Raw genomic sequence first — 24,379 nt, 5'->3', positions numbered from 1 at the left:
AGAGAAACAGCACAGACATGGCAGGCGCCCTGTTGGAAGCTGCCAGTTTGCAGGGTTGACCCAAATGGCTGACGACATTCACTGCTGCGGCGTGATGACCTTCATGCCGACTTCCTGTAAATGAAAGGACTGATTTATAAACCACCAGGTGCTCTCAGCCTGTTTCACACAGAAAATGATTCTATTTCTCAGCAACCTAGTTGGGGGAGGTTTAAGGCCAGAGGTGGCCTGCCCTGTCCAGGAGCCCTGGTCACGCTAAGAACTGAGAAGAGCAATAACCCATCATACCAACAAGGTGGTTTAGATTCAGAAAGTGGCCTGGCCTGAGCATGATCTCTGCTACAGCAGTGGGTCTTGGCCCTGGCTGCATATTTGGATCCGCTAGAGAAGTTTCACAAAATTACAGAGGCAAAAGTCTCCCCCAGACTCCATTTAATTAATCTTGGGTTCCAGTCTTCCCAGGTGATGCTAGTGGTAAAGAACCCGCCTGCCAATGCGAGAGACATAAGAGATGCAGGTTCGATCCCTGGGTAGGGAAGATCCGCTGGAAAAGGGTATAGCAACTCACTCCAGTATTCTTGACTGGAGAATCCTATGGACAGAGGAGCCTGGTGAGCTACAGTCCATAGGGTCACAAAGACTCGGACACTGAAGCGACTTAGCATGCACACCACCTGCACAATGGGATCTTTCTTATTCTCCCCATGTGATTAAAAATCATTGTTTTACCACTCAAACTCCCCACCATTGACCCTGAGAAAATAGAGTCTGAAAGGCTTAGGTGCTCAGAGTTCATCTTCACCAGTGGAGTCTCTACCTTGTAGAGCTCATGTCAGTCACTCTGTCATGTCCAACTCTTTGCAATACCATGGACTGTAGCCCTCGGTACTCCTCTGCCCATGGGATTCTCTAGGCAAGAATACTGGAGTGGGTTGTCATTTCCTCCTCCAGGGGATCTTCCCCACCCAGGGATCTAATCCACATCTTCCACCTTGGCAGGTGGATTCTTTACCTCTGAGTTGTGTGGGAAGCCCCTTGTAGTAGTGTTTAAAATTTTTTCTACAGGTGAATCAGGAGGGGGAATGGTGGTACTTATACATGTATTATGTGATCCCTCCAACTATGTAGAAGCAATTGATGATTTTATTTCCAGTCCAGATGTATGAGATTCCCAGGGAACAATTCTTTGTGGTCTGGCATTTCTAATAGGAAGAGATATCTTTGCTATTAAACACTGAGGAATTTGAGCCTAAAAATCCAGACTTTTCTACAAATTGGTCTCTGCCTGTGACAAAACAGCAAAAATATACTGGCCTTTGGCCTACAATTTCCACTGAGTCTGCAGTATACTTTTTATTGTTAATTGAAGGGTTGGCAGTATTTAAGCAATCTTAGTAGCAGAAGCACATGGGAACATTTCTACCATGGATTAGACTCTAGTTCACCAGTTCAATCATATCATGAATTAAGAAATGCTGTCTAGGGCCACCTCAGCCACCAATCAATCATGAATTCTCCATAGTTACTTCAGGGATGTCCAAATCAACCCTGAGGGACTCAGAGACAACGTCTCAGAGCTGTGGGGTCAGAGCTACTACCTGGGTGGCTTGGAGACTTAATGGAAACAGGGTATGTAAGAGCATGAACCTAAATCTCAGCTGAAGAATGAAGCAGAAATCAGGAAGTATATTCAGGAAACTGTGATCACCGTGATCCTTGAGCCTGGCTGGACATAGTTTCTAAGTGGATGTTGTCAATTCTTGACTCACCTGGGCCAGCACCAGACAGCCGGCACCAGGCAGCCGGCATCAGACATTTTCCATTGCAGACTGTCAGCCCTGCAGTCTTGGGGCAACAAGCTAATGGCAAACCAGATTCAAACATCATCCAGTGGGTGCCCATCTCTTGCAGACATTGATTCTGACTATCGGATCCCATGGTTTCACCTTCCATCTCACAGTTAGGAGTTGGACTCTATGGACATTTCTGCTTGGAGACCCCTTCCAGTTTCAGGCAGCCATCCTGCCTTCTCCTCCACCTCGGAATTACCTGTGTCTAGAAAGTGCTGTTCCCCATGGCTCTTGCTATGGCTACCCTCTGCTATATCCACCTGTCCCGGTTCACCCCTCTGGATGTGTTGAGAAAAGTGAAGGTATTAGTCACTCAGTCACGTCTGACTCTTGAGACCCCATGGACTGTAGTCTGCCAGGCTCCTCTGTCCATGGAATTCTCCAATCAACAATACTGAAGTGGGTAGCCATTTCCTTCTCCAGGGCATCTTCCAGACCCAAGTATTAAACCTGGGTCTCCTGCACTTCAGGCAGATAATCTTTAGGGTCTGGGACCTGACATGACTATTATTCCATCCCTAACCTGAGCTGCAGGTCTTGCATTTTTTGTTTGTGCCTTTGCTTACGTTTTTGGTTTTGCGCCGTTGTCGTGATTGCCTTTCCAGCTTTTCTTTGTTTCAAATCAGGTTGTGCCTGGATCACATGAGCTATCAAAACTTGGGGAATTTTCACTCTCTGCAGTGCCCATGCCCCAGGCAGGAACTGCCCCCAAGCCCACTTGTCCCAGTGAGGAGGCTGTGAACCTCACTGCAAGAGCCAGACATTCAGACTCGCTGAAGCAGAGTTGGCACTCAGCAAACTGAAGGGACGTGGAGCCAGGCCAGGTCAATAGATTCCAAGTGAAAAGCTCCCTCTGGGGGGAAATGGACTAACCACTGACTCATACCCCCTCCTGGCTGAACATCCTGCACGAAGCCCACTTCATTACTCAAACCCACCGTGAACACTTGACGGCTGTCACACCTGCCAGCCCCACACCTGTCTCCTGGTCCTCAGCATTGCTGCAGAACAGTCCTTTCAAACCTCACGCAATGGCTAGATTATAGATGAAGCCTGGCCGAGTGGGTGATCTCTCCACAACGAGTTCATGAGTCATGATTATGTGTTTTATATAAAATTAGATTGACAAAACCACAGATTCTCAATATTGTAAGTCACTTATAATCCAGTAAATTTTGACAACTAAATGTATGCTGTGATTCTAAGCTGGATCCTTTTGTTATAAATGTCATTATGAGGACAGTGGGTGAAGTTTAAATGGGGTCTGAAGATTCAATATTGGTGATGCTTTGGTGATAATTTCTTGATTTCAATGGTTGCATTATAGTTGTATACGAAAAGGTCCTTCTGCATAAGGAAGATATGTCATAGTATTCCTGGGTAATAGGATGTCGGGTTGAAAACTTGTCCTAAAAGATTCAGGAAAATAAAAAGATTCTTGTATTGTTACCTCCAAAAAACATCAGATTCAAAAAGCCATCAAATTTGGCTCAGATATTAATATTAAGCCAGGCTAAAGGCAACACACCACAGGGTAAAGGATATGGCCTTCAGAGCCCCCAGACCAGCAATCAAATTCTGGCCTTAAAATGTAAATTTGTCACTGAACCCCTCAAACCTCAATTCTCTACTCTGCAAAATGGAGGATTCGAATGATGCCCAGTTAGAAAGTTAATGGTGAGGTGGGTATTGGGATATGGAGAAAATAACTGGGGCTTTATAGTCGAGTGGCCTTGGATTCAAAAGCTGTATCTTCCTTGACTCCAGATTGGCAATCTAACTGATACAACCCCCTTCAAAACACAACCACATATAAAATAGACAGCCAGTGGGAAGCTGCTGTATAGCACAGGGAGCTCAGCTCAGTGCTCTGTGATGACCTAGAGGGGTAGGTTGGAGGAGGGTGGGAGAGAAGTTCCAGAAGGAGGGGATATATGTATTCATACAGCCAATTCACTTTCTTGTACAGCAGAAACGAACACAACATTGCAGAGCAATTATATTCCAATAAAAATTAAACAATTTTTAAAAGTCACAAATATAAACTCCTAATTGACTAAAATTATTTTAAAAGAAAAATTTTAGTCCATCTCCAGTGTTCCACACAGGTGTCTCTTAAAAAGAGTCCTCAAGTCTGGTTTAACCAGCCCCTTTGCAAGTAAGAGGCAGATTGGTGAGTTGAGGAGTGACCACGGGGACACAGTGTCTCTGCTATGCCTCTCAGAGAAGCACTCAGATCTTGTTGTTCAGTCACTAAGTTGTGTCTGACTCTTTGCAGCCCCATGGACTGTAGACTGCCAGGGTCCTCTGTCCTTGGAATTCTCCAGGCAAGAATATTGGAGTGGGTTGCCATTTCCTTCTCCAGGGGATCTTCCTGGACCAGGGATCAAACCCATGTCTCCTTCATTGGCAGACAGATTCTTCATCAGGCAATTCTTCATTGCCACCAGGGAAGCAAGCTGAAGACAACTTCAGAGCAAGTGTAAATGCATTGGCCTCCAACCAGAAACTATAAGTGCAGATGGCTCATGGCTTCTCCTCCCTGGATGCCAGGGAGGTCAGTCACATGTGACTCTGATCCCCTACCCGACTCCCCAGAAGACTCCACATTTCCCAAGTGAAGCTCAGCCAGCTGGGTGCTGCCGGCATCTAGTCACAGCCAAGTTTATCTCTGCTTTTGTCACCGGAAGTTCAAAAGGGATCACGGTCATTGAGGGTGGTAATGAAGGCGGCTGCCTGTTGTTGGAGATACCAGCTCTGAGGGGGACACCCTAGGAAGGCTCGGGGAAACAGGACCTTCTGCATTAGTAATTAACAGTCATTATTAATGGTACAGTCCAGAACTTGGGCTGCAAGCTCTTGATGATGCCTTTAAAGTCAGAATCTGTGGGTTGAGTTTCTCGCATAGCCATTCACTAGTCATTGACACTCTCAGCTCCAGTCTCCTCGTCTGCACAATGCAGTTTTAACATCATTAAGTTTTGTTACATTAAAATGACAGCAGTTGGAGCATTCTGATTCCAATATTAAGTTAATCTAAGGGCCAAAATGCTGTAGACCAAAGCATGGGAGCTCTGGAACCACAAGATAAGAATAAAGCTCTTAGCCATTCTGAGCATCTGTTTCCTCCTCATTAAAATGGGAGATGGCCAGTCCAGGGGTGCTGAGTCAGCAGTCCTGGGCTCAGAACCCAGGACTTGTACTGACTTGTACTGAACACTGAGGTGTGTTCGTGAACAAATCAGGCAGTCTCACTGAGCCTCAGTCTTCTTCACTCTTCAGTGGAACTGATATGACCTATTTTGTCTGTAATTGTAATTTCTAAAGGGAATAATGAATGCATGTAAGGATCTTCTAGGGGATTCCCTGGCAGCCCAGCGATCAGGACTTGTCACACTCACTGCTCAGGGTGCAGGTTCAATCCCTGTTTGGGGAACTAAGATCCCCATAGGCCAAGGGGCACAGCCAAAAAGAAAAGAATCTTCTAGAGGGATGCCTAGCATATAAGAGACAATAAAAAGAATGGGCTTCCAAGGTAGCTCAGTAGTAAAGAATCCACCTGCCAATGCAGGAGATGCAGATTCGATCCCTGGGTCAAGAAAATCCCCTAGAGAAAGCAACCCACTCCAGTATTCTTGTGTGGGAAATACCATGAACAGAGGAGTCTGGTGGGCTACAGTCCATGGTGTCACAAAGAGTTGGACATGACTTAGCGACTAAACAACAACAACAATAAAAAGAATAAAATGGAAACTATTATTATCATAATATGTCAATGCCTTATAATGTGTGAAAGGTTATGCACATATCGCTTATTATTAATTTATCTCTTTTCCTAACAATGTCTAAAGATACATGAGAAGCATCTAAATTATTACCTTAGAAAAGTAACTAAATTTAGCTATGGTCAGAACACTAAAATTCAAATAAAATATTTGGGTAATCAGGAGCTTGGGCTTGGAGTCAGGTTGCTTGAGCTATATCCCAGCTCTGTGACCTCAGACAGGTCACTTAACCTCCCTGTGCTTCTCTAAAATGGGATGACATTCGCAGCTGTCTCCTACGGTCATTGTGAGAATTAAATAACTTTAATAAGTTAAAACACGAGAAGTCTTTAGAAATTTTCTAACTCATTAGTAAATGTTCAGTAGATGCCCACTGTTTAATTGCTATGTGCCAATGGCTATGTTAATGTTTTGGTAAAATCACAGATCACTATGCCCTGTATAATTCTTCTCATGAATGATTCATAATTTACGGAGAAAAACAGGCCTTATAAACCAGACTTTGGGTTTCCCCAGTGACACATGCGATTTTGAAAAAGCTCTTTCTTGACACTTTCTTGTCATCAGCTAGAAATTTTTCAAAATAAATATGCAGAAATTATTCAAGGAAAGAATGCCCCCAGGTTTGTGCAGGATACAGCCTCAACAACTGTGTATGGGGACTCTATTGTTCTGGACATAAAAAAAATGTGTGAGTATGTATATGCAGTGTGTGTACACAAACACACATTTTATTAGTAACATAATAAAAAACCAGGTGAAAGAGGATGGGCTGGAGGGAGTAAAGGCAGGCTATATGAACAGAAGAGAGTGAGAGGTTGGGCCAGGTAAGAAATGGTGGGAAAGCAGTAAGAACTGTGTGATTATCTCTCAAACTGCAGGTGCCTCTCCCAGTAAAGTCACCTGAAGTGCATTGAAACCAGGTTATTGGGCCTTACCCCGGAATTCCTGAAGCAGGCTTTCAGGGGGTAAATTCTGGGACTCTGTATTTATTTATTTATTTATTGTACCTTGAACAATCTTTATACTCAATAAAAGTTTGAAAACCACTGCTGCAGATAGGAGGAAGCCATCCTAAATTCTGAACTGGAGAAAGACCCCTGAATAAGTTCATTTTAGCTGACACTTCCCTCCCAGTGGATGGAAGGGAAATTTTACACGACAGGAAGTGAGCTGGTGGGTTCAGGGTGCCCTTCTCTGCGTCATGGAAACAACATGCAGACTCCAGGAGCCAAGAGGCAGAAGAAATTGGCCAACTCCAGGAGGTAGGAAAGTAAAAGGAAACTGGAAATGACATACCTGTGCATCAAAGACACAAGGGCTGAGTCAACTTTTGTTTGCTACACCAAAGAATATACACAGCAGTTAAAAAGAACAGGCTATATATAAAAGATCTCCAGGAAGTGAATTGAAAATTGCAAGTCACCGAACAAAACCTATAGTCTGATCTTCCTTTTTGTAAAGCAAACACAAATACCTACAAACAAAGCAATGTCCCCATAACCCATATTTGTGTACATAGTTGTTTAGTTGCTCAGTCGTGTCTGACTTTTGTGACCCCATGGTCTGGAGCCCACCAGTCTCCTCCGTCAATGAGACTTCCCCAGCAAGAACACTGGAGGAGGTTGCCACCTCCTTCTCCAAGGGATCTTCCCAACCCGGGGATCAAAATCTCATCTCCTGCATTGGCAGGTGTTTTTTTTTTTTTTTTTTTTTTAACCACTTAGCCACCAGAGAAGCACACATGCATATAAATGCACATACATATGTAGCCAATGTTCTTGAATGGATCCTCAATGCACTGATAATAACAGTGATCTTGGAACAGGTTAGGCTTGAGAAAAGTAGTCAAGGGAGATTCAGTCTCATCATATCATTTTATTTTTATAAGAAGAATGTATTCATATATTACCATGCAATTAATTTTGTGAAGAGATTACAGATTAAAACAGAGCTGACTTTGAAAACAACACTGTCCCTCTTCCCAATTTTGCTCCCAAGGCAACATCAACCAAGCACCCCTCTGTGTGTCTCCACCCAACCAGACCCAGGATGGAGACCAGGCAGGACTAAGCTCAGGCCTTCTGCCTCTCAGTAAACCAGGGAGGGCTGAAACTACTAATCTGATTAACACATGACATAGAGAATTCCTAACCATTCCATCTGATTCTACACAAGATTGTCCCCATAAGCAGCCTGAAATCATCCTCATTTACCAAGGTTCAGTTGTTGCTGGGCAACCTGGCACAAAGGATTTCCTTGCATCAAAAGCTTCCTGGTTTTGAAAAAAAAAAAAAGTGTGTGACCATTCTACCAAGGTAATAAAGAATGAAAAGCCCAAGTGCACATTTTTTTCCTCATATGTTTTATATTCTCTCTCTAGTATGATGGAACTGGGAGCCTGTTCTGCCAGGAACTGTTTGAGAAGTAGGTCTTCCGTTGGGATTTTCACCGAGGGATATAGCAGCTAAATAGCAAGGTAACACTTAATTTTCCGTTCACAGCCATCATTAATTAATGGGCTACTTCTCACAAATGCCTGGAATCCACCCAGGAAAACCTGTTGAAGTCACACACAAGAAACTGCCTACAAGCCAAACCTTATTGCTAAATTGAATTAAGTGTTTTATGTGTCATTTTTTGAAAAATAAGCTGCATGACACATTTACCAAACCGGAAACTGCAGAAATACTTAAAGTTTGGATCTTCAGTTATTGAGAGTAGTACACATCTTGATTCTATAGTGGTAGGTTTTCCACTGAGAGATTGTAGAATGCAATATTTAAGGCAATTCTGCATGCTGCAGTCCATGGGGTCTCAAAGAGTTGGACATGACTAAGTGACTGAACTGAACTGGGTTATTATAAAATGGGTCAGCGAATGGTCTATAGCCAGTTTTTCTGTGCTACCCAAGGCACAGTTGTTATGTCCAACAAGCTCCCAGAGCTGACTCTGAACTCAGCGTGTCACTCATTACTCAGAACTGCCAGCATTGTTGTGTGCTCTTCTTTCGCCTCTGCACTAGATTACTTACAACAAAACAGAACAGAATAACCCTTTAAACAAGAAGGTATCTGTGTTTTCCATTTTAAGTGCCCTCAGTCCATAGTTATTATGGGTTTTATACATGAATATCAATCAGCCCAATACCCATGAAATACAACCTAATGCATTTAAATACACAAACGCGTTTTACAGATGGTATGCTATAATCAAAAAAGGAACAGTGGAAATTGAATTATCCAGGGTTTGGGTTCAGATGCAGAAGAGCTGAGTTCTTTAAAAGCAAGATCCACTTAGTTGAAAAGACTGTGGACTTATATGCAATAAAAGTTTTGAACAGTTAAATAATATATGAAAAAAACTCCAGATCAGTTTAAGTAAACTGGGTACAAAAAAATGTTTGCAAATAGGGCTGTTGAGAGATAAAGTGGACTTCTCCATTCAAGAATTCATGGGAATTGTGATCCTCCTTCCAAAAGGCATTTCTTTGGTAAATTAGCCATAAGGCCGGAGAGTGTGGTTAGAGAGAGGAAGATAGAGAGATGTCCTCTATTCTTATTTTAAAGCCCTTCCTCTAGAAAATATGTTGCTAAACAACGTTTATTAATTTGTATAATAACTATCTGGAGACGGAAATGGCAACCCACTCCAGTATTCTTACCTAGGAAATCCCATGCCCAGAGGAGTCCATGGCGTCAAAAAAGAGTCAGACATGGCAGCAAATAAACCACCAGAACCACCATAATAACTATCATAAAGATTCTACTTTTTACGTGCTGAAGACACAACTGTATATTAAATATAACTCCTATCATCAAGGATTTTATGGTATAATAAGACAAAAAGAGATAAGTGGAGTGCTAAGGCAGGAGGAGCACTGCTTACTATAATAGGGTCCTATGAGCAGACAACTGAAGAACAACCCATCAGTTAGTAAGATCCATCAACTGCAAGTATCAGAAAAATCGAGCTTATGGTGATTTTAACACATAGCAAGAAGACTGGAGGTAAGCAGCACCTTATAGCTCTACCTCAAGCCTTGCTTTTCACTAAATGACCACACCTGACTGCAGCTTGAGGCGCCAACTGGTAGCCTATTAAGTGGCCTGGTGTAGAACTCTGCCCACAGAGGCACGTCTATGGGATTAGAGCTGGTCAACCCAAGGAGTCTCACCACGCTGGAGATTTTTATATGACCCATGCAAAGGAAGGCTTCCCAGGTGGCTCAGTGGGTAAAGAATCTGCCTGCAATGCAGGAGACACAGGAGTTGTGAATTTGATCCCTGGGTCGGGAAGATGCCCTGGAGGAGGAGATGGCAACACACTCCAGTATTCTTGCCTGGAGAATCCAATGGACAAAGGTGCCTGACATGGGGTCACAAAGAGTCAGATGTGACTGAAGTGACTAAGCACAGACACATGCTTGTAAAGGGAACCAGCAGACCATAGAATGGTAAAGTTCTAGGAGGAAAAGTAGTGATATAAAATTTTTGATTGGTATAGAAGAACCTGTTCTTGCATTCTTTTCTTAAGTGGGTCATGATGCCATTTATTTATTACAACAAATGATGAACAAATTTTGTTTTTGTGTCAATATTTATATAAGTCTTGGAACTAAATCCTTGTCTTGGAACTAAATCCTTGCCAACCATTAGGTGAAGTGATGATGATGAAAAACAATGAGATGCCTATTTTTAAATGTTCCAAATTCAGTTAGGGAATATGGAAGTAAAATCTTGAAGACTGGTGTTCAAATTGAAAAGCTATGACCCAAGAAACAATGCAGGGAAGCTGATAAGTGGAACACTCATCAACAGCACCCTAACAATGGAAACCAAAGCAAGCTTTATTCAGTGTGAGAAGGTCACATGTGGCAAAGTTTCAAGTGGTGAAAAAGGACAGAAAGGCATCAGGACTCTCCAATGCACAGCAATCTCAGTTTCTGCAGGATTTCCAGGTATCCACCAGCTGCCATCCTTCTTCCCATACTTCTCCATGAGTGATTGTCCTCACTCAAGGTTTTCAAGTATTTGTTATCAGCGTATTACCTTAATAAGTGTTTCCCTGTGTGCTGCCACCAGGATAATTACTTACTCTTGCTTTGAAAATCAACTCATCTTTAAATTTTTAGATTTATACTAAGGAATTACACCCCTAAAGTATGTGATGTGATGTGTTAATTCTTCTTTTCCTAATATATAACAAAACTTTTAAAAGTCCCCTATTGTGCCAATTAAGCACATTCAAATCCCAGCTCCAACCAGCTTCATGGCCCTTAATCCAAGTCATTGAAACTTCTAAGCTTGTTTCCTCCTCCAGAAAAAATGGGAGTGATGATCCCAATTCCTAGAGTTATGAGCTACAAAAGTCAGGTATCTAGTAGAATGCCAAGTATTCAGCAAATATTTAATATAAGCAATCAATTACACAACTCATACTATCCATAGAACAAAAGTTAAAACCACTTGCTGGGGACCAGATAGCAAATAGCTAACCCAGTAAAATCAGCAGAATGTGAATGAAACTCAAGCAAAGAGAGGATGGAGGTCCTACCCAATTTCTTTAGGAACATGTGAGTTTTGAATCACTCAAGGTGAAAAGTAAAATAACTAACACAAGGCCGGAAGTTTGGCAGTGATTTCAGTCTTCAACATAAGGCATCTGGGTTTGCTGAATGTGTGTGTTTGTGTTTGTGTGCACGTGTGTGTGTTGTTAGCTTAGTAATCCCCTGACTGAAAGTAATCCATCCCTTCACAGATTTGCACAGGTGGCTTCAACACCGACCTTCCTTTCTCTGTTTTCCTCAGAAATAACCTGGACTTCCTGGCTCTGCTCTCCTCTCCCTACATCACCAGAGACTGGACAAGCTTCCTCTGACTGAGAAGGCAGGCGAATCCACTGAACCAGAGTAATATCATTTTAATGGATCTACCAGTGCCAAGAGCTAGACGCGCTAACTAATAAGATGGTGGACACCCATGCCCCATCTCCCGGGTTGGGGGTGGCGGTGGTTAGACTCCACACACAGCCAGCCCTCTTTAGCTCACCACATCTTTCAGCTCCAGACCTTCTGAGATTCCAGTCATCAGGCTCCTGTGTCTCATTCTACCCATGAAACCCCCGACGACTGAGCCATGATGGTTTTTCCATGCCTTGCCCTGGGCTACGTCAGCACATAATGCCAAAGTATCTGAAATCTTCTGGATTCAATAAAATAGTGTGTTACTAGGATCTCCTCACTCTGCTCCCCAGTGTCCAGTACTCTGAGTCCCCACACCCCACTGTCCCCAGAATTCACAATCCGGATAGATACCATTAATAAAGTCATGCCTAGCTGTCTCCTGGTGGTCTGGAAACAATAAGATTGTATTTAATTCCCACTTGTGCCTGGTTTTATCTTCAGTAGAGCCGTAGCCTTGCTACCTCCCACATGAGCATCCCTCTGAGACCATAAAAGATGTGATGGAGGCCAAAGTCCTGCTTTCCCACAGGGGCTGAAATTGCCATATTTCTCAGAAAGCTGTATATTTTTATCCAGAACTGATTTGAAACTCTCCAAAGAAGAACTTTTAAAAAAAAAAAAAAAAGTATGATCAGAAAAGTAGAAGTCAGAACAACTAAATGTCCTTTACTTGGTAACTTGGTACTTCTTCGGAAAAAAATATTGGGTGGGAAAAGGAAAAAAAAAAATCTCTGGGCCTCAGAAGACAGCAGCATGAAAGGAATACATTTTTTTTTTTCAGAGATGTTAGAAGACAGTGGACGAAAGTCTTCCAGCTGATCTTCTGACAAAGAAGCTCAGCACATCAGTCAGCCACTTAAGACTCGAAGGCCTGCCAAGCACTGCTTGTGATCAGACAAGTAAAACAGCCTCAGGCTGAAGAGCTTCAGTTCTGGAATCAAGTAGATTCAGAGATCATTTTTCTGGGTTCTTATGGTGAGTGGTCCACCTGGCTCTCCCACATACTAACTATATGACTTGGGATAAATAATATCTTAAATCTCAGTCTCTTTCTCTGTAAAATGAGGCTAATTACATCTGATAGGCCTGCAGTGAATATAAATACGAAAATATTGTATGAATAATAGGGTAGGGCAACAGACACTTGTAAGTGTCCACTTATGTGGCACTTATGTGGATGAGTGAGTGCCATCTAAGGAGCACTTGAGCTTCCCAGGTGGTTCAGTGGTAAAGAATCTGCCTGCCAATGCCGGAGACATAGGTTTGATCCCTGGGTGGGAGACCCCCAGAAGAAGGAACTGGTAACCCACCCTAGTATTCCTGCCTGGGAAATCCCATGAACAGAGAATTTCCTGGCAGGTTACACTCCATGGGGTCGTGAAAGCGTTGGACAGGACTGAGCCACTAAACAACAAAAGGAGCACTTAAAAATGGATGGATGATTGAAAAGGAAATGGGCACGCCTTCAAACAGCACACAACCTAATGAAGAAGAAAAAGGGCAAACTGATTACAATATAACACAATACCTGCCCTAACTGAGGTTGGATAGACTGTTCCAGGGACAGAGAACAGGGACATTGTCCTGGAAGAGCCAGAACAGACAGTCTGACCCCAGGCCTTCTGTTCTTCATCATCACGTCCAACGGTGGCAAATGCCATGATCATCAGTCCAGCTCCCAACCTTATGACATGAGGTGATTCAGCGTTCAGTTGGCCACTTTCTGTAACCCTGGTGGACCCAGTGAAACCAGCAAACCTCCCCCCCGCCCACCCCCTGCCTATCAGAAAATAGATTCTCCCTCAAAGGACTTTGGCCACTTCGTTTATTTTCTCTAGGACCTTTGAGTCCACCCTACATCACTCAGTCGTTCAGCTGTGCACAAAGTCTTCCATCAGAATCTTCTCATGAGGATGGAAATGTCAAAATCAATTTCCTGGAGAAGAAACAAAAATGGATTTTTTTTCCCTTAAATGGTCTTGATAGCAAAATTTATGAGAGTAGAAATACATCCTGAGGGATTGGATGGAAGGCTCATTGAAAGAGTCATTTTCATCTGGACCAGGGAAAGCCCTAGAGAGGAAACTGCACTGAGACCCAGAGGGCAGACTATATGTTGGAATTTTTCTTTGTTTCTAACAGCTACAGTTGTCTTTTTTGTTTATTTGCAAAGTGCTGGTTGTGTCTCAGGGGTAGTGAGTTGGCAAAGCGTTTTACATGGGAAAACCAAAAAAGTCAGTGTCACAAATAGAGGTTGGCATGTCCCACTGCAGATAGCTCAGTGAAAAGTGAGGTGTCTCCAGGGGCCAAGGACATTTGGAGAGACCCAGAACCCTGCTAAGCTGTCTAGAGCTTCCATCTACAAGGACTGCTAAAATCTTATGGGAATATATCTGAAAGCATGGCCCACTGTACCTCAGATCATCACCCAGACTCACTGCAGAATGGTCAAAAAGTAAGCTGGTTTCTCTGCCCCAGAAGAGACAAGGCTCTGAAGTAAACGTTAGAAACAGTTCTCTCCCATCCTGGCCCTGTGCCCACAAATAAGCTTTGAGGAGAATGTAAAGATGGTCAGCCTGAAGGGTGCCAAGTCTCTATACTGCCCCACCCCCATCCAGTTGGTCCAGAAGCACAACTCTCTCCCGAGTATCCTGATAAAGAGACTGAGCGTACCATGGGGACAGTTCAGGTGATCCCTCAGGTCTTTAAACTGGAGTGATAACCACTGCGGTCGGGACACCAGGGCCCACTGATCACCAGAGCCCTGCACCTCAGCGGGCTGTGTGTGGGAGGCCGGTCAGGGCTGCAGCTGAGTGACAGCTCCAAGGATGCAGCAAGGCAAGCCCCAGTCAGAAGCGGGTGATGACTCCGGCTCCGGACTTTCACTTGAGGAAGGGCTCCAGGGCAGCCATTTGGTTGGAAGAGGACTAGAAAAGCTGACCCAAGACTGAGAAAACAGCAGTCATCCACATCCAAAAGTATAAGGGCTGTGGAGATTTGGGAGGATAGCTAGAGCCTCTCGAATCCCACACAGCAAGCCACCCGGACACGCAGAATGGAGAAATTTCCTGGAACAGAACTCCCAAAGGTCGCTGCACTAAGGTCCCAAGCAGAATTAGAAACCAGGGTTCACAGTGGGGGGACAGGATCAGGCTGCCCAAGTCAGCTGCAAGATGTACTGTCCAGCAGGCAGGAGGCAGAGGAATGGGAGTAAGCCAGGCCTGGGATCTGGGGCCCTTTGCTGCCGCGCTGCAATGCTTGCTCAAGCAACAAAATACAAAGAAACTATATGGGACTAAAAATCATTGTGTGCCTGTGCAGTTAAGGGCTTCCCTGATGGCTCAGTGGGTAAAGAATCCACCTACAATGCAGGAAACACAGGAGATGCGGGTTCAGTTCCCGGGTCAGGAAGATCCCCTGGAGGAGGGCATGGCAACCCACTCCAGTATTCTTGCCTGGAGAATCCCATGGACAGAGGAGCCTGGCGGGCTACAGCCCAAAGGGTCACAAAGAGTCGGACATGATTGAGTGTCTAAGCACCCACGGACACACACATGTGCAGCTGGAGCAAATTCTGGACAAAAGATACGAAGAGACCAAAAACCCAACTGCCACTTCTGAGGAGCCTGGAGTAAAAACAGGGTGTGGGAAGTAAAAACAGGGTACTTGGGCATGCCCACTGCACACCACACCACCAAAGGGGTAGGCAAATCACCTAAACCACCCCACTGGCCTGGACGGACCCCTACCCTCGCCCCATATAAGGACAAGCTTGCTCCCCCTTGGAGAGCAAGCAAGCAAGGGAAGGTGGTGCTTTTTTTTTCCTCATTCCTCCTGCTTTAGCAGGAGCCCCAGTAAAGCTTCACCTGAATTTCTTATCTGGCATCTGATCAATTTCTACTGATTAAGGAAGCCAGGAACCCTGGTCTGTAACAGGAGGGCCTGTGGTAACACCCCCATCCAGACAATTCAGGAACCCAGTGGTCAGCAAATGGACAAGCATCCTGGGTGAGGGGGCAGTGAGGATGTCTGGATGGGGTGTGGAGGTGGGGGTGGGGCGGCCTGACCCTGTGGAGAGGCAGTGCTGGGCTCTGCTTAATTGTTTCCTGCCTCCAGCCCACACTGGTCTGGGAAGGAGGCAGGGCCCCGCTGCAGGTGGGAGAGCTGTGCATGTGGCCAGCTGTGGCTGTGACAGAGCTGGAGGAGGCTGAGTCAGGGGAAACGCCAGGGAAGGTTGGGGAGGGGGGTTGGGAACCTGCTGAAAAGAATCTGTGAATGTTCTGGGGAAGGAGACAGAGCTCACTCCGTGTGCGGCAGGAACTTCCTTCCTTCTTTCTTTCTATTCCTTCCTCTCTCTTCCCTTGAAGGCAAGCAGCCAGAGGCAGGATGAGCTGTCTCAAGGAAGAAGAAATAAAAGCAGCTTTTAAATGACTGGAGGTCACATCCTGTGTGAAACAACAACAAGAAAAGAGAACACAACACTACCTCTCCTGCAGAGACCGGGCTGCCGTCATCGCTGGCCAAAGGAGTAGCCGGAAGACTTGAGGACGTCTTTATAGCCTTGGGCTGAATTGTGACGCCGCAAATCTCCCTTCCTCACTTTTTTTTTTTTTTTTTAATTAAAAAAATTTTTTAACTGGAGGATAATTGCTTTACAGTGTTGTGTGTGTTTGCCGTGCAACAATGTGACTCAGCCATAGGTATACATATATCCCCTCTGTCTTGAGCCTCCCTCCCACCCTACCCCCATATCCCACCCTTCTAAGTCCTCGCAGAGCACCAGGCTAAGCAGCCTCCCACTAGCTATCTATTTTACACATGTGTGTGCTTAGTCGCTCAGTCGTGTGACCCCACGGACTGTATCCCACCAGGCTCCTCTATTCATGGGGATTTTCCAGGCAAGAATACTGGAGTGGGTTGCCATGCCAGATCTCATCAAACCCAGATCTCCTGCCTTGCAGGTGGATTTTTTTACCACCTGAGCCACCACGGAAGCCTCTTTTACACATTGTGATATATATATATATATTTCAAGGCTACTTTCTCAATTTGTCCCACCCTCTCCTTCCCCCGCTGTGTCCATAACTCCATTCTCTCCATCTGAGTCTCTATTCCTGCCCTGCAAATAGGTTCATCACTACCATCTTTCTAGATTCCATATATATGAGTTAATATATAATATTTGTTTTTCTCTTTCTGACTTACTTCACTCTGTATGACTAGGTTCATCCACCTTACTGGAACTAACTCAGTTTTGTTCCTTTTTATGACTCTTCCCTGGTGGCTCAGTCGGTAAAGCGTCTGCCTATAATGCAGGAGACCCGGGTTCAGTCCCTGGGTTGGGAAGATCTCCTCGAGAAGGAAATGGCACCCCACTCCAGTACTCTTGCCTGGAAAATCCCATGGATGGAGGAGCCTGGTAGGCTACAGTCCATGGGGTTGCAAAGAGTCGGACACGACTGAGCAACTTCACTTCACTTCACTTCTTCATGGCTGCTTTCTTCACTTCTTTAGAGAAGCTGCTAACCGCGTCCACGTCACCCCATGATCCTTTCACTTTGGACGTTTGTGCAAGGTCTTCCTCTCCCATGAGCTGAGTATGGCAGCCATAACCGAGTAGAGCATGTCTGGGGCTCTATTATCCTTGACTTATCTCCTACACATTGGCCTAGAGCGTAAGGAGGAGGCCCTCCCGCCACTGCTGCCCAGTCACAATCAGGCCCTGAGCAAAGTTACCACAGCTCCCCTTTCCCAACACAGCTAGAAATTGACTAATAACCTGAGAAATAGTCATCCCTTTTTTTAATTTTCAGAAGAAAGGTACCTGTCTTCAAGGTGTACATCTTCTGAAGCCTGCCCTTTTCCATCCAGTCTTCAACCTGATGGCAACTATTTGTTAAACACAGGGAGGCAGGAGGCCATGAAGGCAGAGCACATGACTGTCAGTATTTTGATGCAGGAGTAAGCCTCCCCTAAGAATCTTAGAAAAAAAGAGATAAAATTTTACAAGAGATCTACAAGAGATGAAATGTAAAATCAGTATCCGGAAGAACAGGCCCAGTCACTTTAAAGCATCAGAACGGCTCCTTGAATATGGCAGACATTTGCAGTGTTGAGTGGGAAAAAAGTGGGGCTAGTCCACCATCCACAGGACCATGGCAAGGCCCGGCCGGCACATCCAGAGAGCCAGGGACCTGAGTTGCTGTGTTGGCTCACGTGGGCCAATGAAGAGCAGAGAGAGCCGCATGAACACAGAGGAGTACCAGGCTAGCTGGAGCTCAGGGCATGAAGCAGGAGTTCTTTGACTCACCGAGCAATCTCTGAGGAAAATCAGGATCCACAGAGGCAGAGCTCACCAGCTGAGGGTCAAGAGTACGTTTGAGCCCCCTCAGCACTACTGGTTCTTATAAATTGCCTTAATTGCTTAATTCCCAAGTAATTTTGGTTACTGCAAGTCTGCCCTTGAGGGATTGGGTCAGTTGGAAATCTCAGTACTATGGTAAATTCAATCAACATTTACCGAGTGAACAAATGAGTAAAATTAAGACTTCTGTGACTGCAAGATTTAAGATTTCAGTCTGAGCCATAGGCAATCCCTGGTGGCAGCACCTCCCTGTGAGCAATTTGGGAGATACCCTGCTGGTCTTTCATGGGCTATGAACCACCTGCCATTGCTCCTTGGTCAAACACGCAACTAACATGTTACTAACACAGACAGAAACAAATAAAACCAGCTCTTTGACCAGGAAGGAAAACACTGATACATCAGAGAAAGCAACAAATGACTTCTAGATCATGTGATTCATGTGCAGGAAGGAAGGAGTGACTAAGAAGGGACTTATGGAAGAGATGTGTGTGAGTTGGCTCTAGATAGGGATTGAAATATGTGGGACCTGCAAAGAAGGTGGGAACATTTAGAGCAGAAAGTTTCGGTGTTGAAGTCTTGGATGTGATGTCAGAGACTTCAGAATCCTGGCCAAATCCTTCGGTGTCGAACGCCAGGCTGCTGCAGGTTCATGCAAGGGAAGCAGACCTAAGAAGACCGAGCTGGTAAGAGTACATAGGCTGAGTTACAGAAGAGAAAGACTGAAAGTAAGGGAAGAGTTAACACATGAGTGCAACAATACATGGAAAAGGCTTATGAAGTCTATTTTTTTAGAATTTTGTCCCTTCCCTTAACTCTCTACATTTTTCCTCCCATGTTCTATTATGTCAACTCAGCCCACTTTATTTTGCTGACTTCTGCTCTACCTACATTATCTCATTTAACTCTCCCAACAAATGTAAGGTATATATTCTTTTCCCCAGTGTGTAGATGAAGAGCAAAGAGGCTGCTTGCAAGTTCAGTAACTTGCCTAAGGTCACACAGCTGACTAGCAAATAGTAGGTCAGAGGCAGAGCCCTGAATCCAAGCTCAGGTCTGCCTGAGCTGAAGGCCAAACATCCTTTGTGTGTTTCTACAGTTTTCCAGCTATTTAGAGACATTAGATAATATAATTTCTTAGCAGAGGCTTTAAAAGTCAAGTTCTATATTTGGCATCTAGCTTTTTTGGTATGCTTTTATAACTACATCACATTTAGTCCAGGAAGACTTGGCTCTCAACAAGCATTAATTAAGCATTAGGTAAGTGAAATTCTCAAATATATTCAATTCTCATTAATATTAACAGGATCAGCATTAATTAACCCAGTAAATCACATAGGGTTTATGGCTTAAGCCAGATGAAAGTTTATTACTTCCTCACAGTAATGAAGTCCAAGAATAAGCAGTTCTACCCTGGTGACTCAGTGGTAAAAGAATCTACCTGCCAATGCAGGAGACACAGGAGACTCAGGTTCGATCCCTGGATCAGGAAGATCCCCTGGAGGATGGCATGACAACCCACTCCAGTATTTTTGCTCCTCTCCCATGGTCAGAGGAGCCTGGTGGACTACAGTCCATGGGGTCACAAAGAGTCGGACACAACTTAGGAACATAACAACAGCAGTAACAGTGGCACCATAGGGCCATCAAGGACCCACACTCCTATCTCCCTGCTCCAGCATTCTTAACCCAGGAGCTTCCATCTTCAGGGTCATCTCAAAAGCCATTATGATGTGAAGGTCTAGCCATCAGGGCCACGATCCTGGTTGGCACTGAGGAAGTGGGGATGGGCAAGGAAAAAATGCCATTCCTCCATGTGTCACTTTCAAAAGGTATACTTTCTAGAAGCCCTTCCTAACAAATTCCACTTGCAACTAATTGGCCATTCCAAGCAGAATGGGGGCTGGAAATGTGTCTTGTTCTAGGCAGTAATGTGCTCAGCTAAAAAAATCTGTCACTCAGGAAGAAGGCAAGAATAGATACTGAGTAGGCAAGTAACAGCCTATATCACTCAGATCACCTGAATCAGCAAGGAAGCCAAAAATTAATTGAAATTCAGACAGTATTCTAGGATTCCATCTGCATGTGAATCATGGAAATCTGAGGCTCTTATAGAACTTTTCTGCAGGTCAAAGAGTGCAAAGATTTGAAAACATATTTGAGAATCAGGCCAAAGAATGCAAAGATTTGAAAACATAATTTGAGTACCTTTGGGTATTTTAAAGAAAGAAATTTGCTTCTGTCAAGTAAGCTTCATTTCCTGAAACTTGTCGAGATGTTCTCTTATTATATTCCTAATATAAGCTCTTAGAATATAAAGGATGAGAAATACAGCTATCAGGGTTGGGAAGGTTGATGCTGGGTCTGTAAAGGATTAAACAGTGAAAAGATGGCCCTTTTACACATGAGGTTCTTTTCTGATAGCTCAGCTTATCCACAGAACTAAGTTGTATCTTGAGAATTGTAGGGTGTAAAAATTGTGTAATATTTGTAAAGCCCACCCCAAAAGGGATTATCTTGTTTCCCTAGGACCACCGGAAGTGGCCTCTTATTGGTAAAGTAGATTCCTCTGGCCTTTCCTAAATGGCCAGTATGTTTTAGGATGAAGGCTGCCTTGGAAACTTTTCAAGATTAAGTCAGAGTCCGGCCATCAGCCAAGCAATTCTGATTTTGGGAACTCATGACAAAAGGACCAGCTATCTCGGTAATTTTCCAGACTTGGCCAATTTAGAATAAATAGATGGAAACACTCTCTTAACCATGATTCCAAATCTTCCAATTATGCCAGAAATAAAAATCTGCAGAATTTCCAAGACCTACCATTTTTTGACACTTTAAAAATGACGTAAGAGCATTTTCAATTTACGCTAACTTCGGAAAACCATTATAAGATAGTGCTGAGTTGAGATAAACAGCTTTAGTTCACCTTTAAATAAAATAGTAACCATTTTTTAGAGACGAGGGGTTTCGGTGTTTTACCATTCTGGAAGTAAACAGCATCAACGTTCCTTCTGTTTCAATGAGCACAGCTGTCTGGGTGGGGACGTAAACATCTCCCAGCCCTGTTGTGAATCCAAACACAACAATGTCAGGCGGCTGTGTGAGAACCAGGAAATGAAGCTGACTAAAAATTTCACAAGAACTGACGTAGTCTCATCAACCAATCAAAATGAAATAGGACCTACAAAACAATGGACTTGAGCCTCTTTTAGAGATGAGCCCTTTTGTCAATACACGCTTCTCCTAGAAGTGCAAAATACTGATGGAACTCTGTATTAATTTTCTTTCTTTCTTTTTTTCCTTATTTCAACCCACCGGGTCCTGACAGAGAAATCAATAGGTGTGTTAGAATGATTTATTTTAATTATTCAGGGTCTCTAAAGAACAGGAGAGGGGGTTCCCTGACTGGCCAGTGGTTAGGACTTGGCACTTTTACTGCTGGGGGCCTGGGTTCCATCCCTGGTCAGGGAACTAAGATGCTGCAAGCCTTGCAGTGCAGCCAAAAATAAAATAATATAAAGAACAGGGAAATATCTTTGTAAATCTTTTAAATTTTCTTATTTGGCTGCATTGGGTCTTAGTTGCAACATGTGGGATCTAGTTCCCTGACCAGGGACTGAACGCAGGCCCCCTGCATTGGGATCTTGGAGTCTTAGCCACTGGATGACCAGAGAAGTCCCCAGGGGAGATATCTTAACATGAATTGAGTCACTGTAAAGGTAAGGCCTGGGGTAGTGGATGGGGGTCTCTAAAGCACCTGCCACCCAGGTGGGTCCTTAAGGGCACAGGCAAGATGTACTTAATTCAACTCTAGATATGGATATTGGTCAAGCATCTTTGCCACATCGAGTCCCATTGTAGCCCCAGGGACTCAGTGACGATGTGGCCCTGACCTTGAGGAAGCTCACTGTCTCATCAAGAGGAGTGGGCATGCACAGAAAGGCCCCACAGTACTGCGGCATAAGTACGGCTTAACATAAGGATAACCAGACTGCCTTAGGAACAGAATAAAGATGATCTAGGAGAGATCACCAGAGAGAGAATATTTGATATTTAAGCATTTTTTACAAATTACTCCTTTTTCTTTCTTTTTTTTTTTTTTTTTTTTGCTATTGTTTCTTTGGGCACAAAGAAACCTTAACAAACTTTTTAAGATACAGATTTCTACAGTCAATGCTTTGATCACAATCAAATGACATTAAAACAAAAAATAAAAAGGATATTCAAGCTGGGAATGTTCTGTGTCTTGATTGTGGCAATGTTTATCCCAGTAGACACATTTGTCAGAACTCACTGAGCTAGACCCTTAAAATGGGTGCATTTTATTGGAAGAAATTCATTCCCAAATAACTCCTGGATCAAAGCACAAATCAAAACTAAAAAGACATTTGTAGAAAGCAATGAAAAGGAGAAGAGCTCAGAGGATTTCCCTGGTGGTCCAGTGGTGAAGACTCCATATTTCCACTGCAGGGAGAATGGGTTCAATCCATGGCTGGGGAGATAAGATATCACATGCCATGTGGGACTGCCCCAAAAAATTTTTTTAAAAAAGAAAATGAAAAGAGTTCATACCCAGGCCTGAGGACATGACTAAGTTGGACTTGGAAGAAAATTCTTGTTCTTAAATGTTTGCATTCTTCCAGAGAAAAGAACAGTGGTGAAGGCACTTAGCTTTTAGAAATCCTGATGAAACTCTATATTAATTTTATTTTTTTAGTTTCTATATATTATGATGTTTTGACTTCTTGAGAGGCCTAGCTGGCCAGGGAGAGACTGACCCCCCCAGGGCTAATTCCTAAGATAATAACTTGGGAATTGTCTCTGAACACACTTTTCATGCGCAGACCAACCAATCCTGAGTCCATTTCCCCAGCCACCTTCTATATCTAACAGGACCATTCAAACTAGCTGATCCTGAAATGTTTCTCCTGCTCTGCCTGCCTTTCCCACAGAAAACACAGTAGAGACCTTAGCCTACGTGTTCCTGTCACTCCTTTCTGTCTGCTGACGGATACTCACCCATGTGGCCCAGTGTGGTATGGCATGACCTCTCCCTTTGGGAAATGCAAATAATAAAAATCTTCCTTTGGTGACAACAGATATGCTCTCATAAAGTCACCTCTATCACTTAAAATTTCTTGGGTACCAATATAGATACAAGGCCCCATTCACTAGTGTTTTAGAACATGGTCCTAAATGCAGATGTAAAAGTCTCAGTTCTTTGTCCATTATCCACTCAGCCAGGCCCAGTCTGTGCAGTTGGATAAATATGACATCTGGCAGGGGAAAAATACTTTCCCAAGTATGTAAATGTCAGAAAAATCTCACCTCACAAGACTCCAATACAGTTGTGCCCTGACTTTTCTCTTACTCCGAGAACAAAAGGGAAGTTCCTTCCACACAACAAAACTCTCCTACCCAGGATGCAGGAGATTCACCCTCCCACCCCCTGCCTGGACCACGTGGTGTCCCCAACTCATGCAGCAGTAACCAATGGCAGCCTGTGGGCCACGTCTGACCCACAGATGGATCTTACTTGGCTGTCATATGTTTAAGTAAATTTAAGCCAACATTTTAAAGTCATGAAATTTCATACAAAAATCTAGATTTCCAGCTTCTTTCAAAATCTGAAAGCTTGTGTGGTGCTGGCCTGTTTTCCCGCCTGGCCACCACCAGCTGCAGCCAAGGTGAGTGTGACACCAAACTGGGGCTTGTCCTCTTCAACCCCCAATGCTCCACTGGTTCAGAACACAGAGAGCAAACATCGTGGCCGTTTAACCTTGGGCTTGCTCAGTTTATCTCATACTAGAGGTATTCTGTACCTTCAAGGGCCTCAAAGAAAGGGCTCTGGAACAAGACACTGCCTGGGTCCAAACCCTGGGCCTCACACTGTTGTCATGAATTTGACCTCAGGCAGTTTTGCTCATCAGTTTATGCCTCAATAACCTCGTCATTGAAAGGAAGACTAAGAATAGCACCTACCTGGCAGAGTGGTTGTGAGGATAAAAGATTTAAAAGCACTTAAAATGATGTCAAAGGGGCACAAAATAAGAATACAGGATCTTAGCTTTTAAAATCCATGTTTTTATTCAAAATTGAGTCAGGAGGAGCAGGGAGGCAGGGCAGGATGAACTGAGAAGACTCAGTTTAAGACACAAATTTAAAAACACTGAAAAAATGTTTCTTGGTAGAATGAATAAAACTAACCCCCCCAGATGTTGAGCAGGGAAACCACCAGCCAGCTTCATTCGGTCACTGCTTGTCTGGACTCTAGGGGCAGTGCCATTTAATGGAGCCCAGCTTCAGGCTTTCTGGTCCCTGGTCCAACGTGTGAACTCTTTCCAGAGTATTCTTCCCAGAGAAAGCTCTACTCATTTCCTCCTCCTTTAAAGGAGTCAGCCTGCCTAGTCTGACA

At 44.0% G+C, this 24,379-nt stretch overlaps 1 long non-coding RNA gene and 1 other non-coding gene across 2 annotated transcripts; one reads left to right on the top strand and one right to left on the bottom strand.

Moving 5' to 3' along the window:
- Nucleotides 1-13,414: 13,414 nt before the first annotated feature.
- On the bottom strand, nt 13,415-16,173 carry LOC102409395. The gene is made up of 3 exons (XR_327428.3): nt 16,086-16,173; nt 15,904-15,991; nt 13,415-13,536 (listed from the first exon to the last, which is right to left on the bottom strand). It is a non-coding gene; the product is annotated as an uncharacterized LOC102409395 (long non-coding RNA).
- A 701-nt stretch (nt 16,174-16,874) lies between these two features.
- TRNAY-AUA lies at nt 16,875-16,946 on the top strand. The gene has a single exon. It is a non-coding gene; the product is annotated as a tRNA-Tyr (tRNA).
- Nucleotides 16,947-24,379: the final 7,433 nt, after the last annotated feature.

This window comes from Bubalus bubalis, chromosome 15 (assembly GCF_019923935.1).
Source record: "Bubalus bubalis isolate 160015118507 breed Murrah chromosome 15, NDDB_SH_1, whole genome shotgun sequence".
Lineage (NCBI taxonomy): Eukaryota > Metazoa > Chordata > Mammalia > Artiodactyla > Bovidae > Bubalus > Bubalus bubalis.
Note: the sequence above shows the minus strand (reverse complement) of the source record. Positions and strands in the feature narration are given on the sequence as shown.